The 14,728-nt window shown below is 39.1% G+C and overlaps 1 protein-coding gene across 4 annotated transcripts in view; it reads left to right on the forward strand.

Moving 5' to 3' along the window:
- GPM6B (glycoprotein M6B) overlaps positions 1-14,728 on the forward strand; it is a 130,741-nt gene that overhangs the window by 24,757 nt on the left and 91,256 nt on the right. The window lies entirely within an intron of this gene.

The raw sequence follows: 14,728 nt of genomic DNA on the forward strand, positions 1-14,728 counted from the left end.
CTAGAAACAGATAGACCAATACTGTATTCCATTTTAGCATAGAGCCACTCACTAACCGGGCTGTTTGGAATTAAATTTGGCGACTTGCCTGGATATATTCTGTTTTTAACAAGTACTGCTTTGTGCTTTAGCACCCTGTGCTCCCACCCCCAACTTTGTAACTGGAGGGAGGAACAGAGGGAGGGAAACAAAACAACAACAACAACAAAAGCAGCTGTTAGAAAGAAAATGGGGAGAGAGAGAATGAAAAGATTGGGGAAGAAGAAAATAATTCTTCCACATCAGCTGTTAAAGTTATTAAAAGAGGAAGGCATCGTTTTAAATCAGATCACTCTTATTTAATATTGAGAAGGCTCTTGAATGTCTTTGGTTATATTGGTAAATTAAAATATACTAGTAATTTTTAAGGTGTACAGCTCCATTTCCAGTGAAATCTTTGAACCTTTGTTTACCAGGGAGCAGAGCCTGTGCTAAAACAACAGTTGAAACAAATTCAGATTTAGGAACCTCTTTTTAAAATTCATAAGTATGAATTCCAAAGTAACTTTTTTACTCTATTTTGTGGGTGGAGGTGTCTCGCATTGAGGAACAAAAGCTTATTATTGATTTGGATGAAAAAATCCTAGCTTGACAAAGGCCTTGGACAGAAACAATAGTCATAGCATGTAGCTTGAATGTGTTTTTCATTTGAGTTTCAGATTCAGAGCATTTAATCCCTGGCGCTTTTCCTTGGGCAATTGACAGTGATTATTTTTGCCAGAATATATGTTCATAGAATATCAAAGTAGCTGAAAGCAATAACATGTGAAGGAGAGCAATGCTATGCCATTGGTAAGCTATGTATAGTCAGTATGTTCTTGATAAACCAATAGAAGAAGATAAATTGTACTTAAAAAAAAATGCACAGATGAAATGATGGCTAACAAACCGGTACTGAGGCTGGATAGCATCACTGAAAAATGCTTGGCTGTTTGCCCAAAAGATGCTGATTTAAATCCATCCCTTGAACAGAATATCTGTGAGTCACCCTGATTAAGTGTTCATAAAATACTAAAATTAATTGTCTTGAAATGGTTGCCCATTAGACTGTAGGTTTATATTGCCCATTAGTGGTAGAATGGCACAGTGAAGGTTTTTATATATATAAAATTCAGTCTTCCTTGTAACTGATATGTAGGAAAGTTGCAAAGCTATGATCTCTTCTATATATACCACTGAGAACATCCTACCAAGTGTGATCTTTTCAAGGTATAAGTTATGTGCAAGTAAAACAGATCCTTTTGGTTGATACTGTGTATCTGGATCTAGTTCATGAGGGGAGGATAAATGGGAATAACCAACTTTGGCTTTATATAAATATAATTTCACAGGTATGCACAGATTTTGGGGAAACTTTATTATAGGGGAAAAAATTAGCAGGCTCCATTTTAGTTTTTATGCTAAAAATAACTTCCTGAGAATGGGGTAGAGCAGCCAGGAATTCCATTCTTAATATTTTATGTAGATAACTTTCAACACACACTGCAAAATTAAAATGCAACCACCATTAGTCAGTATGGGCTTGGTCCCTATGAAGTGCTGAGCACCTCGAACTGCACAAGGTTGAATGCTATCTTAACTAAATGAGGTTTTGTTTAGTCAAAAGAGAAGATGACAAGGTGGAAATAAATTAAAACACAATCTTTAAAATAGAGAAACAAAAGGGAAAAAAGAGAGGCTTTCCCCCACCTCCTTTGCAGTTTGAGTAAAGCAGTGGAGAGAACTTGCTTCAGTAGCCCAAATTGAAAATGTAGAGCTATGGACTCATTATATATTGAACTATCGTACAATATTTTAAATGTTGGTACCTTAAAAAGGGGGGAGGGGCTGTTTCCAGTTTATAGTCAAAGCTAATCCACTTCATAATGAAAATTTGTCTGAACTAGGCTGTAAGCTTCAAAATAGTTAAGTACAATGTTAACCTTTTCCTTTAAAAGTGACCTTCCAATTTGTTTATAAACAACAATTCTTTTAAAAAAATCTACAGTATTGAGAAGTAGGGATATGGCCGAACTACTTATTTCACAGCAAAATATATGCTAAGGGAACAATAAGGTTGCAAAGCAAAGCACCTTGAAAGTCAGAAAATAGAAAAGGCTGCAGGGACATAAGAACATAACACAAGAACAGCCATACTGGATCAGACCAAAGGTCCATCTAGCCCAGTATCCTGTCTTCTGACAGCTGCCAATGCCAGGTGCCCCAGAGGGAATGAACAGAACAGGTAATCATCAAGTGATCCATCCCCTGTCGCCCATTCCCATCTTCTGGCAAACAAAGGCTAGGGACACCTGCCCATCCTGGCTAATAGCCATCGATGGACCTATCCTCCATGAACTTATTGAGTTCTTTTTTGAACCCTGTTATAGTTTTGCCCTTCACAACATTCTCTGGAAAAGAGTTCTATAGGTTGACTGTGTGTTCTATGAAGAAATACTTCCTTTTGTTTGTTTTAAACCTGCTTCCTATTCATTTCATTTGGTGACCCCCTAGTTCTTGTATTATGAGAAGGAGTAAATAACACTTCCTTATTTACTTTCCCCACACCAGTCACAATTTTATAGACCTCAATCATATCCACCCCTTAGCCATCTCTTTTCCATGCAGAAAAGTCCCAGTCTTATTAATCTCTCCTCATATGGCAGCTGTTCCATACCCCTAATCATTTTTGTTGCCCTTTTTCTGAACCTTTTCCAATTCAATATATCTTTTTTGAGATGGGGATACCACATCTGCCTACAGTATTCAAGACGTGGGCGTACCATGGATTTATATAGAGGCAATATGATATTTTCTGTCTTATTATCAATCCCTTTCTTAATGATTCCCAACGTTCTGTTCACTTTTTTGACTGCTGCTGCACATTTTGTGGATGTTTTCTGAGAAGTATCCACAATGACTCCAAGCTCTCTTTCTTGGGTGGTAACAGCTACATTAACTCTACCGCCTTGTGCATATACTTTTTGATAGTCTTTATTTACACAATCACTTCCTCTTATTTCTGCACTACACCTGCCTCATTCAATGTGCATTAGATAGTGGTGCAGTGAATAAGGAAGGAGTGCAATACCTTTATACAACTTAAGCCTACTGAAATGGAAATTGATGAAGACTGTTGACAGTACAACTTATCTCTGCCAAAATTTAAAAAAAAAGGCTCTTTTACCTCTGTAAGTTAAATGCATGTAATATTAAATAAATGAAATATTTAAATTATTTAAATAAAATATTGTTTAATCCTCGCTATTCAGTAAGTGCAATCTAGACCCATTCACTGCATACTGTGAGGGCCTGATCCTGTGCATTGAAGTGAAAGGCAAAACTCCCATTGACTTCACTGGTGCAGGATCAGGGCTTCAGTGAGGTCCTGTGGAAACAGCAATGGGTGATTGTTCTATCATCATTAGGAAGGATTAAATTTTTATTGTAAGAGGTTATAAATGTCGATTTTACTGTACAAACACAAACTGATGAAAAAAGATTTCCATTGATTACAATAGAAATTTACAGATAGGCAAAGTAAGAAAAATGCTGCTTTGGAACTTATTAGGAGTTTGATTTAAGGCTGTTTACTTTGTATATGTTGATAATTTGTGTTAATGCTTTAACGGTTTGAATCTCAACATCTACTGCTATTAAATAATTGTCTGACCCCTCCATAATTTCACACAACTGTGAAACTTTAAATCAATAAAAATAAAAAGCCTAACACCCATAATTTTGCACAACTGTGAAAATTTAAATTATTAAAAAAATCAATAAATGCTTAAAAATTGATATTATCCATCTAAATTACAAACAAATAAAAATCAAATTCTGCCAAGCCTAATCAGAATGTATTTGAATAAAGGGGCAGGCTTAAGGTTTCATGTGCAAGCTTAATGTTGGCATTTCCTGACTTCTGAATGATTGATTTTGCAACATTTTCAAGATAATTTTTAATAAAATGGCATACAACTGTTTATATTTTAACCTCCATTATCTGTCCATAATGTTAATTTGTTGTGCTCCCTTTGTCATAGTTTGGCTCTGAGTGAGCACATCTGGCCATTTCTGGAACTGGCTTAGTACATTCCATTTGATGCTTGAGTGTAATTTGCAGCCGGACAGCAGGCCAGTGCTACACTGAATTCCTGACTTTAAGACAGTTTCTTTGGGAAATTGATCTGCAAGGAATTCTCTATAGCCTGTTTTTCCCAAGAGATTAATTTCTAATCAACCAGACACGCAGGCTAATTTTCAGGTTTAAGGATGCTAATCAACCATCTCTATTCCCATGTATTGTTACATAGACCTAATACAAGGTACTAGCACTAAACTCATCTCCTAAAAGAGATGCTCAGGCTACAAAGTTAAGTGCTTTCAGAGAGACTTTTAAATTAAGAATTCAGCTGCAGTACATGAATGCCAGAAATTTATTCATCAAGAATATCTTGAGGTAGGTCAAAGATAATTACTAAAAAGGCTTTCTTGAATTTTATTTTAAATTGTAATTGGTTCTAGGCTGGGGGAAAAATTCTCCTGCCTGATAACCAAAAACAATCTAGATAAGTGACATTGAATGACTTCTCACCTAACATGCTTCTCTCCTGCACTTGGGCATGCTGGTTTGTAAAGTCCAGGTCCAGCAAAGTACTTAATTATGTGAGTATATCCTGCCAAAATAGGACTGACTTCAATAGGACTACTTTTATCATTAAAGTTACATATGTGCTTTGCTGGATCTGGTGTAACTGCCCCAAAAGCATTGGGTTTGAGGCTGTTATGTGAAAATGGACAGCTTATTTGTAAGCAACACTAAATGACAGAAGAAATTAATGTTTTCAGTGTTTTTGCAGCTGTGTCAGTCCCAGGATATTAGAGAGACAAGGTGCGTGAGGTAATATCTTTTACTGCAGTGTTTCCCAAACTTGGGACGCCGCTTTTTTAGGGAAAGCCCCTGGTGGGCCGGGCTGGTTTGTGTACCTGTCGCATCCGCAGGTCCGGCCGACCGCGGCTGGCGCTGGCCGCGGTTCACTGCTCCAGGCCAATGGGAGCTGCTGGAGGCGGCGGCCAGTACGTCCCTCAGTCCGCGCCACTTTCCGCAGCTCCCATTGGCCTGGAGCTGCGATCTGCGGCCAGTGGGAGCTGCGATTGGCCGGACCTGTGGATGCGGCAGGTAAACAAACCGGCTTGGCCCACCTGGGGCTTTCCCTAAACAAGCGGCATCCCAAGTTTGGGAAACACTGTTTTATTGGATCAACTTCTGTTGGTGGAAAGGACAAGCTTTCAAGCTTACACAGAGCTCTTCTACAGGTCAAGAAGGTAAAGAAGAGCTCTGTGAAGCTTGAAAGCTTGTCCTTTTTACAAACAGAAGTTGGTCCAATAAAAGTTATTACCTCACCCAGCTTGGGTCTCAGAAGAAATGGATGGCATTTTAGCCTGCTACTGTCCAAATTCCTTCTCTGACTCTGCTCATCCAGATGTGCCCACACTGTATTTTGAGAGGAGAGCATATTGCTCTTCCAATCGGTATGCTGCCTCTGAAACACAGAATAGTATGTAACTAGTGTTTGGGGTGAGTAGAAGGCTAATAAACCAAGAGTCTAATGTTTCAGAATAGCAGCCGTGTTAGTCTGTATCCGCAAAAAGAAGAACAGGAGGACTTGTGGCACCTTAGAGACTAACAAATTTATTAGTCTATAAATTTGTTAGTCTCTAAGGTGCCACAAGTCCTCCTGTTCTTCTTTTTTCAAGAGTCTAATGTTCATTTTCTTTCTTCAAAGAGATGTGCTGGTCACTTGATGTACCCCAGATTTCTAATTGCAGATGAGATCAATAGTTTGTCCTTTGGGGAAGGGACATACAGCAGACATGTACCATAACTGTATGGTTTAAAACTTATTTGGCTATTAAAAAATTAACACCATCACATGTTCTTGTCAGGCAAACATTTTGGTTGTCCTTGACCAGTCAACTTTTTTTTTTTAAGTAGTAGCCTGATTGCCACAATAGTAGAAAAACTTGTACTGATATTTTTGGTACATCTGAGTCTCTTCTAGAAATCTTCCTTGTGCTAAATCTAATTTCTGCAAAATCTATCATACGGCACAGTTAATAATTTGAAAAGTAATAAATACAATTCCTTTTACTGAGCTAGATTCTTGAAGAAAATTCTAGGTCCAACGCAAGGAAAACTGGCAGTAGACTTGGATTTTTCCCCCTTCCGCTCCATATTGATATCACTCCAGTGACTTCAGTGGAATTTTGCATTTCACATCAATACATACCAAGAGGTTCAGGTTTTGTTTATTTAATATTTGCAATTATAAATGTAAAGGACCAGATATTACTACTATCTTCTACATTTACCTTTCTGACCTAATGACCTTACACACATCAAGATCATCTTTTTGAAGAAACAAAATCCTAGATGGGATTATCACTCATCTGCAAGAAACACAAATGAAGAATCAACATGATAAAAATAGCTTTCTGTGCTGCAAAAATGGAAAGGACACTGACATATTTTACATTAATAAAAAGTGCGTTGTTGGACTTTCCTTCCTCTTTCTCCTGTTATCTTTAATTGGCCTCTTCACTAAATTTTTCTAAAATGTACGTGCATTTCCTTCTTCTGCTCTTTACCAGCTGGCATAAGCTATTTACCTACACAGTTTGATTCCCCAGAGAACATTTTTGACTTGTCTAGCAAAACCAAAAAATGTGATGTTTCCAGCAGCCAGGCAAAACTGATGCCAAAGTATTGTATGCAAAGGCACTGAGAGGTATGGAGGAGGACAAGGGAGTAATTCCATCTTGTATAACATTGTTTGCCTGGGAAAGCAGAATTTGCTGCCTCCTGCATGCAATCTTTTTAGCTATAGATGCTTCCCATTTTTCCATCTTCTCTCTAGGACATGAATCCACATGGGAAAACCTGCAAATTCAGTCCTCGTAAAGCAGAGGCAACAGCATCTGATTGTAGCACTTGGAAGATGTACAATTGCAATGCTGCATACTAGGATTTCTTTATAACATTTCTTAGTCTTCTTTTTTCCAGTGAAGTATTAATACACATTCTGCAACATTTTCTACAGTGTGTGTTATAATTGGGTGTAACACATTACTTTATACTGTACATTTTAGAAAAATTTCAGCTATTAAAATGAAAAATGAATGAACACTTTTGTCTTACATAAAAGAAAATGGCTGTGCTAAATTGTGACACCCACAGGACTGTGATGGGGGCAGCGCAGAGCCGCACCTCCTTATGGTGAGTTTGAGCAGAAGATGTTATCTCAAGTACCACCATATGTTCCAGAGAGTATAGGGAAGACATCCCTTCAGGTGGTGCAGCATACTCCATTCTCTACAGGAATGTGTGTGTTGAGGGTGGACAGGTACTGACAGGGAAGTATTCAGTGTGAATAGAATTCAAGAATTCCTGGTTCTGTTCTTTAATCCGATATATCACATATCCCCCAAGTTTTTTTCAAATTTCATAAATGTGATTTATTTATTGCAAAAAGTGACTTTTTAATAAAAGAATCACAAACATCCAGATACTGAGTAATACTTCGCAGGAAGTAATTTCAAATTATGTTCAAATTTTAAGAGAAATTGGTCCAAATTTGTGGCAGGTACTTGCACTCTAAACCAAATATATTTTGAGTGGGTGGGGAGGATGGAAATTGCACTGCGAATATTTTGTCCTGCTCCAATTATGATTTAAGATGTTAAATTTTGTTTTTTGTCTTCAGATACCTAGATTCATGTACAGCTGTGCCCTGGATTAGAATACAGATCGTTTCCATCACACAAACTTAATTAGAAGTAGTTATACAACCTAATTTTTACTACCCGATCAAAGTGTGCATATTGTACTGTATTCTCCCCCTCGGATCCTAAAAAGAAAGTGTCAGACCTGTGTTTAATTTGTTTTTAATTCCCACTAAGTGTGCCAGGTGTGTTGTTCAAGCCTCTAGTTAACAGAAGAATGAAACTATCACTGTTAACTAACTTTTATCCAGATGGTGTCTGTGTGTATCTAAATTATAATATAGGTTCGTACATTACAAAGTTTGATGTTGGGTTAAGATGTTGTTTTTCACAATGGGAAATGGCTTTCATGGCAACTAAGTTTAAGGTTCTTAACCTACGTCTCTTTGCCTGTTGGTTGAGAATTGCCACACTAATTGCAGAGGGGTTAGTATGGCAGATATTTGTGGAGTATGTTAATATGGTGATTGTGCTGAGTGCTGCACAAGCCATGGGGTTCCAGTCATGATTGGGTGTTTTGGGTGCCACCACAGTGCAAATAAAATTAATATTGAAACATTTAAGGGGCATAATCTTAATTATATTGCTTCCCATTTGTGTGTATGTGTATATGTAAGCAGAAAAGCATCTACCTTAGCAATCACTTTCTCCTAAACTAAAACACTGAATTTCCACACATGTATTGAAACAAACTTCTCTTTGTGCAATGCATGGTACTCGTGGCTGGAGTGTGTTCTTCTTTTCAAGTCTGACATGCAGTATATAACTTGGAAGGAAAAATAAAATCCCTTTTTAAGGAAAAAATAATAGCAGTTGTCTAACACTGCCTATCTAACCTAGCAAGTCAACTCCTGGGTTACTTGAGAAAGTTTTGTTCGACATTTTTGACGTCTGAAAGTTTACTTCAGCCTTTTCACTTGATGGCATTAATTATTGAACATTGTTAAAGGGAAATTTTACATGCTATGATCTGTCCAAGAAGTACAAATAAAGTTTTAAATTGCTATCTGGTGTCATCTGGAACATTTTTACACGCATAATAGATGCTGAGTTATAACAGTATGGATGTGATGAGTCATCCATTTGTCAGTTTTTCCTTTGGGATTTACATGTAGGTTCGTCATGGTCTCTCATAAGATGGATGACTCAGTAATGATTTATTAAAGAACTTTTCCTTTGGTTCTTCCATGTACTCATACAAGGTCTAGTACTGGTAGCTTTGGAGCATCCACCCCAAAATATTGAATATCCTTAACTCCTGCTGAATGCTTCATTGATACAGTTTTTGCATTTAATAAGTGTGTATAATATTTAAGCAGTAACTAATGAGGCATAGAGCATTTCTGGGGGATTCATAATTGGCTCTGCAAGGTTCATGCCAGAGGCACAGCTGCGTGTCAGTAACCTCAGCTGGACATTAATCCGGAGAAAATCCCTTGTATTGAGATTGATACTGTTTTATCATAAAATGAAAAATCAGAGGCATTGGGATTTTATTTTAAACAGGTGATGCAGTTTTAATTATGTGCAGGAATCAGTTCACTGTACATTAGCCAATCAGATTACTTGGTTCATCTCTCACTATCTTGAAATGTATCTTTTTCCTGGTCATGGCTGAGATCTTCACATGTAGAAAAATTTGACTATGTACGAGTGTGAAACTAACTAACCTCTCCTTATTGCCCATGCTAAAAGAAATTCACAAAGTAAAATAACAAAATATAAATGAAGAAAAATACTTTGGATTTTTAAAAATGTATAATGTCTGGGACCAGGTGCATGGGAGCTATGAACGCAACCCCACTCCTCACCACACTGTTCTTTGTTATATTCTTATTGTACAAAAGAAGCTGTGGTGATCCAGGGCTGTACATTTTAACACCATGGTCATCACCATACGTACAACATGGGAAATAGACTTCCAGACCTTTAGTTCCAGGCACCACCATCCTCTCTTTCTGAGGAGTTACAGGGGAAGGTCAGCTAGCCAGTAAGAGGGTAAACAATATTGATAGGTATATAGACAGATGCGTAATATCCAGTGATAGGCACCAAGATTATTCATAAGGTCACCACACTCTGCATTCTACTCTCTGGTGTGTAAGTATACAACATACAATTCAAACACCTTATGGTTTAATAGATATGCACAAATATTTTACATATGCCACACAACTGTATTAAAATCTGTGGTAGAGTGTTTTTTTTTTTTTTTTAATGGGTGCCTAAAAATAGGAGCCTACGCTGATATTTAAGCACTACCTTGACACTGGGTGTTTAACACTCTTGAAAATCAGTTTAAGCACCCAAATATGGATGTAGGAGCTAAACTTTTAGGAACCCATTTTTAAAAACCTTTGTATGTCTCCACCTTTTTTGACTTTTTGTGCAATAGAGTGCACATAAACACACATTTTCCAAGCAAACTCTGTTTGAAATTCTGAGTTTAAGGAGTTGTGGGATTAAGGGATTGATAGGAGAGCTGAGCGGTTAGGATCACAGTGCTGCATGTCCATGTATGGACTTTCACTGGATGGAAAAACTAGGGGATGGTGGAAAGATCTGGTCAGCTAATTAACTGTAAATGCCTGTAGGAGAGGTCTAGTGTATTTTAAACTATCTATTCCTGTGTGTGACAGCTTTGGGGATTCGTGGATGCCAGAAATCTGTGGATTGAAGCTGTTGTGTACTACCCTAAAGGACTAGGGAATCATTTATTTAAATGCAAAGTTATTTTTGTGAGAGTCATTTTTAAGTGATTTAACACATTGTAGTGTGGAAAAAACTACTTCTATGAGGAACTTTATATTTGAGTGCACTTTGGAGACCAACGCAGAATTAAACCAGCATGAACGAGAAACTTCCCATTGCAATCAAATAGCATGATCTTATACAACGAGCCTAAAGATGGCAAAGGTTATTTTAAATAATTTCATATAATTTTAAACTATTGATCATTATGATTGTAAGGATAATATTCTGAATCATAACTCATCTCTCTTATCTTGGATGTACACATACAGAATGTAATTGGAGACTGAGATTAAAAACTAATCAGCAAGGTAAGCTTCATTTCTTGTTCCCCTTCAGTCTTTGGAGTTAGCAGTGAATTTCAGTGGCCCCAATGATCAAAGACTAACACATCAACCTTCAAATCTTTATTTCTGTATCAAGCACTGAAAATAAAATAGCCAAACCAGTAATGCTGACTTATTAGAATAATAATTGCTGTTTGTCACTCAGACCACTCTTTAGTTTTACCATCTCATGTCAGGCTTCTGGAACATTCCTTAAAACAATGAGCTATTGTAACCATTTGCTATGTGCTTGTTGACATGTCTGCTAGTGAAAGCACTCTGAAAGACCAAATGAAAATAAATTTGTCTTTTAATATCAGATGAAACCTGCTGGAGATACATTACACTTCAAAGACTGTCGTCCTTTGAATACCTTTGGACACACTGAGCAACAAATTCATACAACAAAAGCAATTTAAAAAGCACAGAACTCATTTTTCCCTCCCGTGCTAGACATGACTTACATTTCCTTAACCAGTCATGTCCAGTTGCATGATGCAAAAGGACTTATGGATAAATGAGTGAAAAATAAACTATTGGGTAATCAACCACAATGGACTACTTGTTGTATTAACTTACGGGGGCTACGAAATGCTGAGATTAATTGATCCTATTAGTTTAGTTTACACTAATTGGTGCCTGGGCTTGCTGTGGATGTGCACATCTTCAGAGTTACCATAACTAAGACTTGTACTGTGGTGATCTTTAAACAACAAATATGTAAACCAGAATGGACCCGCTCTCTGGCCAGGACAGTACGAGATGCACCAATCTGGCCTAATTTGAAAGATACTCTTTGCATAACTTACTGAACCTCAGAAGAAAATTGTCATTTGCCGATCAAAGATATGTTGCTCTCTTTTTACAAAAGTAAATGGAGAGGCAGTACTTGCTTCCTCAGGATCTCCAGCTTCTAAAAAGCTTCAATTTCCAGCTGAGACCCCAAAGCAGTAATACTTACCCAAAGTTCAAAGACAGTTAAACATGCTAGTTATGAATCCTTTGTGACTTTCCTAAACAAACAAAGTTTAGCAAGAATCAGTAAAGCCCTTCAGAACGAAAAGTAATAAGACATTTTAATGGGAACTTTTGGATTTGACAGAAGATTAGAACACACTTAATATACACACATAGCTTGCACCCCAAATTTGAGCTAATATACTTTAAACCTTTGATGGAGAATGTCTTCCATACAAACTGTCTACAACGAACTTACCACTTCACTGTCCAAAATGGGGTGTCTGATGTTTAAACAATGCTTTATACTCTTGCACTTAATTTGCTTGCTTTTTTTTTATAACACCCTTTTAAATAAGTAAATATTTTGGGAGAGAGTCAGTTCATGTTATTCTCTGAATACAGGAGGAGTTGTTGCTTGTGGGAGGTCCATGTTTCCTGGTCCAGTGTAGCAACACATCAAGTTTAATGTCAGTATTTTTTGTCATTGATTTGCTGCATGTGACATTGGGCAAGTTGCTTGTCTCTGTTTCTATTTCCTTAGCTGTAAAATGTAGATAAATGGTACTACTTTTAAAATGTATTTGAGATTTGAACATGAAGAATCCTGTGTGTGCTCATTATAAGATAACTAAAACACCATCATCTCTAAAGTTTAAGGCACTGCATTGGGATTCAGGATTTCTGGGTTCTGTTCCTAGCTCTGCCACAGATTTCATGTGGGGTGTTGGCCAAGTCATTTAAACTTTGTGTGCCTCCATTCCCCGTGTGTAAAATGTGGATGGACAGCAATACTTTCTCACTCTTTATCAGTGTTGTCTCTTTAGACCGGTGGCGGGCAACCTGCGGCCCACGGGCCGCACGCAGCCCGTCAGGGTAATCCGCTGGTGGTAGGGCCGGTGCAAGGATATTTTGCGCCGTAGGCGAAACTTTCACCTTGCACCCTCCCTGTGGAGCATCGCTTATTATAAACTTTCAAAAATGAATACTGCATAATGTGGCATTGTTCATTAGAATTAATACAAGGGGGGGGGAGTCAGAGGAGATGATCACAACGCTCCCTTCTGGCCTGGGGGGACCTATGAGCAAGGAGGAGGCTGAGAATGCCCCCAGCTTGCAGAGTCTCTAAACATTCCCAGGCTCTGAGTACTTCGCCGTCTGGGGCGGACCCAGGGGTAAGGAGGGCAGAGCCGGGCTCTCCCCGGGAGCAGGTGAGGATCTCCCTGGGGATCAGGGCCATCTCCCTGCATTGGCACAGTGCCACTGGGGGAGGGAGGGGGTTGGTTTTGGAAGTGGAACCTGCGCCAGCCTTTTCCCCTCCGTTGCACTGTGAGGTTTAGTTTCCCTTTCCTTCGCCCCAGGAGGTGGCTGCACCCGGCCCCAGACGCAGCGCATTGGAGGGCAAAGCTCACCTGAGCTCAGGACTGCATCCTGCTTCCCACAACGGCTCCATCCCTCGGCCGTGCTGGTCGCCGCGTCCGACCAGCTGTCTCCTCCTTGCTCCACCGCAGGCTCCCACTGACCGTCCTGCACGGTGCCCCTCACTGCGGGGGCAGGTTTGTTATGGAGGCCTCGCTCCCCGCCCTGCCCCTCTCAGCTGACTTCCGTGACGCCGGACACCGCTTTTTGGTGCCCCCAAATCTTGGTGCCCTAGGCCCTAGTTCGCCTAGTGGTTACACCGGCCCTGGCTGGTGGGCTGCGAGACAGTTTGTTTACATTGACCGTCCGCAGCTCCCAGTGGCCGTGGTTCGCTGTTTCCCAGCCAATGGGAGCTGCGGGCGGCCGTGCCTGTGGTCAACGTAAACAAACTGTCTCGCAGCCCACCAGCGGATTACCCTGATGTGCTGCGTGTGGCCGCAGGTTGCCCACCACTGATTTAGACTGTAAGCTCTTTTCGGGAAGGAACTGTATCTTGCTGTGAATGTGCGGTGCCTAGTGCAATGGGGCCTGATCTAATTTGGGGCCTCTAGTTCCTACTGCATTAGAAGTAATAAATAAGGAGGAAGGGTCTTGTGGGGAAAGTATGTATTTCGAAAAGACACAGTTACAAGAGACAAATATTCAACATCCTGTTGACCATTAGGAGTAGTTGTAAAAGAAATAATCGGAGTGTAACTGTTACAGTGTAGAATGCTCCACATGCAAGATGTTCCTCTGTTAGTGTTTAGTGCTGGCATAACATAAAAAAGTGCGTCTCAAGGTAAACTAGAATAATTGCGAGGAAAGTTAGAAGATTATTGCAGATTTCATATCTTGCAGTACTGCTAGAATGTACTGTTGGCAGTAAGGAGCTACCATTTTACCGCCATACCTGGCTTGATATAAATGTCTTTTTTTAATGATTCTGCTTTGCTTTTAGTTCTACTTTCTAGAATGTATCTGGGAGGATCTGCTAAAACTGGATCAAATTAACCACTCTTTTCTGTCCCTTTAATGTCCTCTTCACCTTTAAAAATGTAGGAAAAATGAGTGGGTTACACACGTATGTTGATAAAGTTGGAGCACAACTACAGGCAATCACAAATTATATCTGATTTGTGCTCCGTCTCTTCAAAATTATTCCAGTGAGGTAATACAACATTAATTCTGAAACTAGTCTGTTGGCTTGAACTGGCAGGGCTGCTCCTTGTGAATTTTTTTACTTGAAGCGGAACAAAATCATCCTGTAAATGAAATGTAAGTGGCATTTTATAGCAGTTAAACCCCAGTAATATCTTTTATGATCAATATGTATGGCCAACAGAACCTTGTATCTTGAAATCTGTCCCATGTGGCTAATTGCGGTTTTAAGAAAAAAAGCTTGCCCTTCATTAAAGTTGGCATATAGCTTGGTGGGGGAGGGGGGGTTATTGTGATCCTCTGTGCAGTTGTTTGAGGACCCTGGTAGCTTAAAG

The sequence above is a fragment of the Chrysemys picta genome, chromosome 1 (genome assembly GCF_011386835.1).
Source record: "Chrysemys picta bellii isolate R12L10 chromosome 1, ASM1138683v2, whole genome shotgun sequence".
Taxonomy (NCBI): domain Eukaryota; kingdom Metazoa; phylum Chordata; order Testudines; family Emydidae; genus Chrysemys; species Chrysemys picta.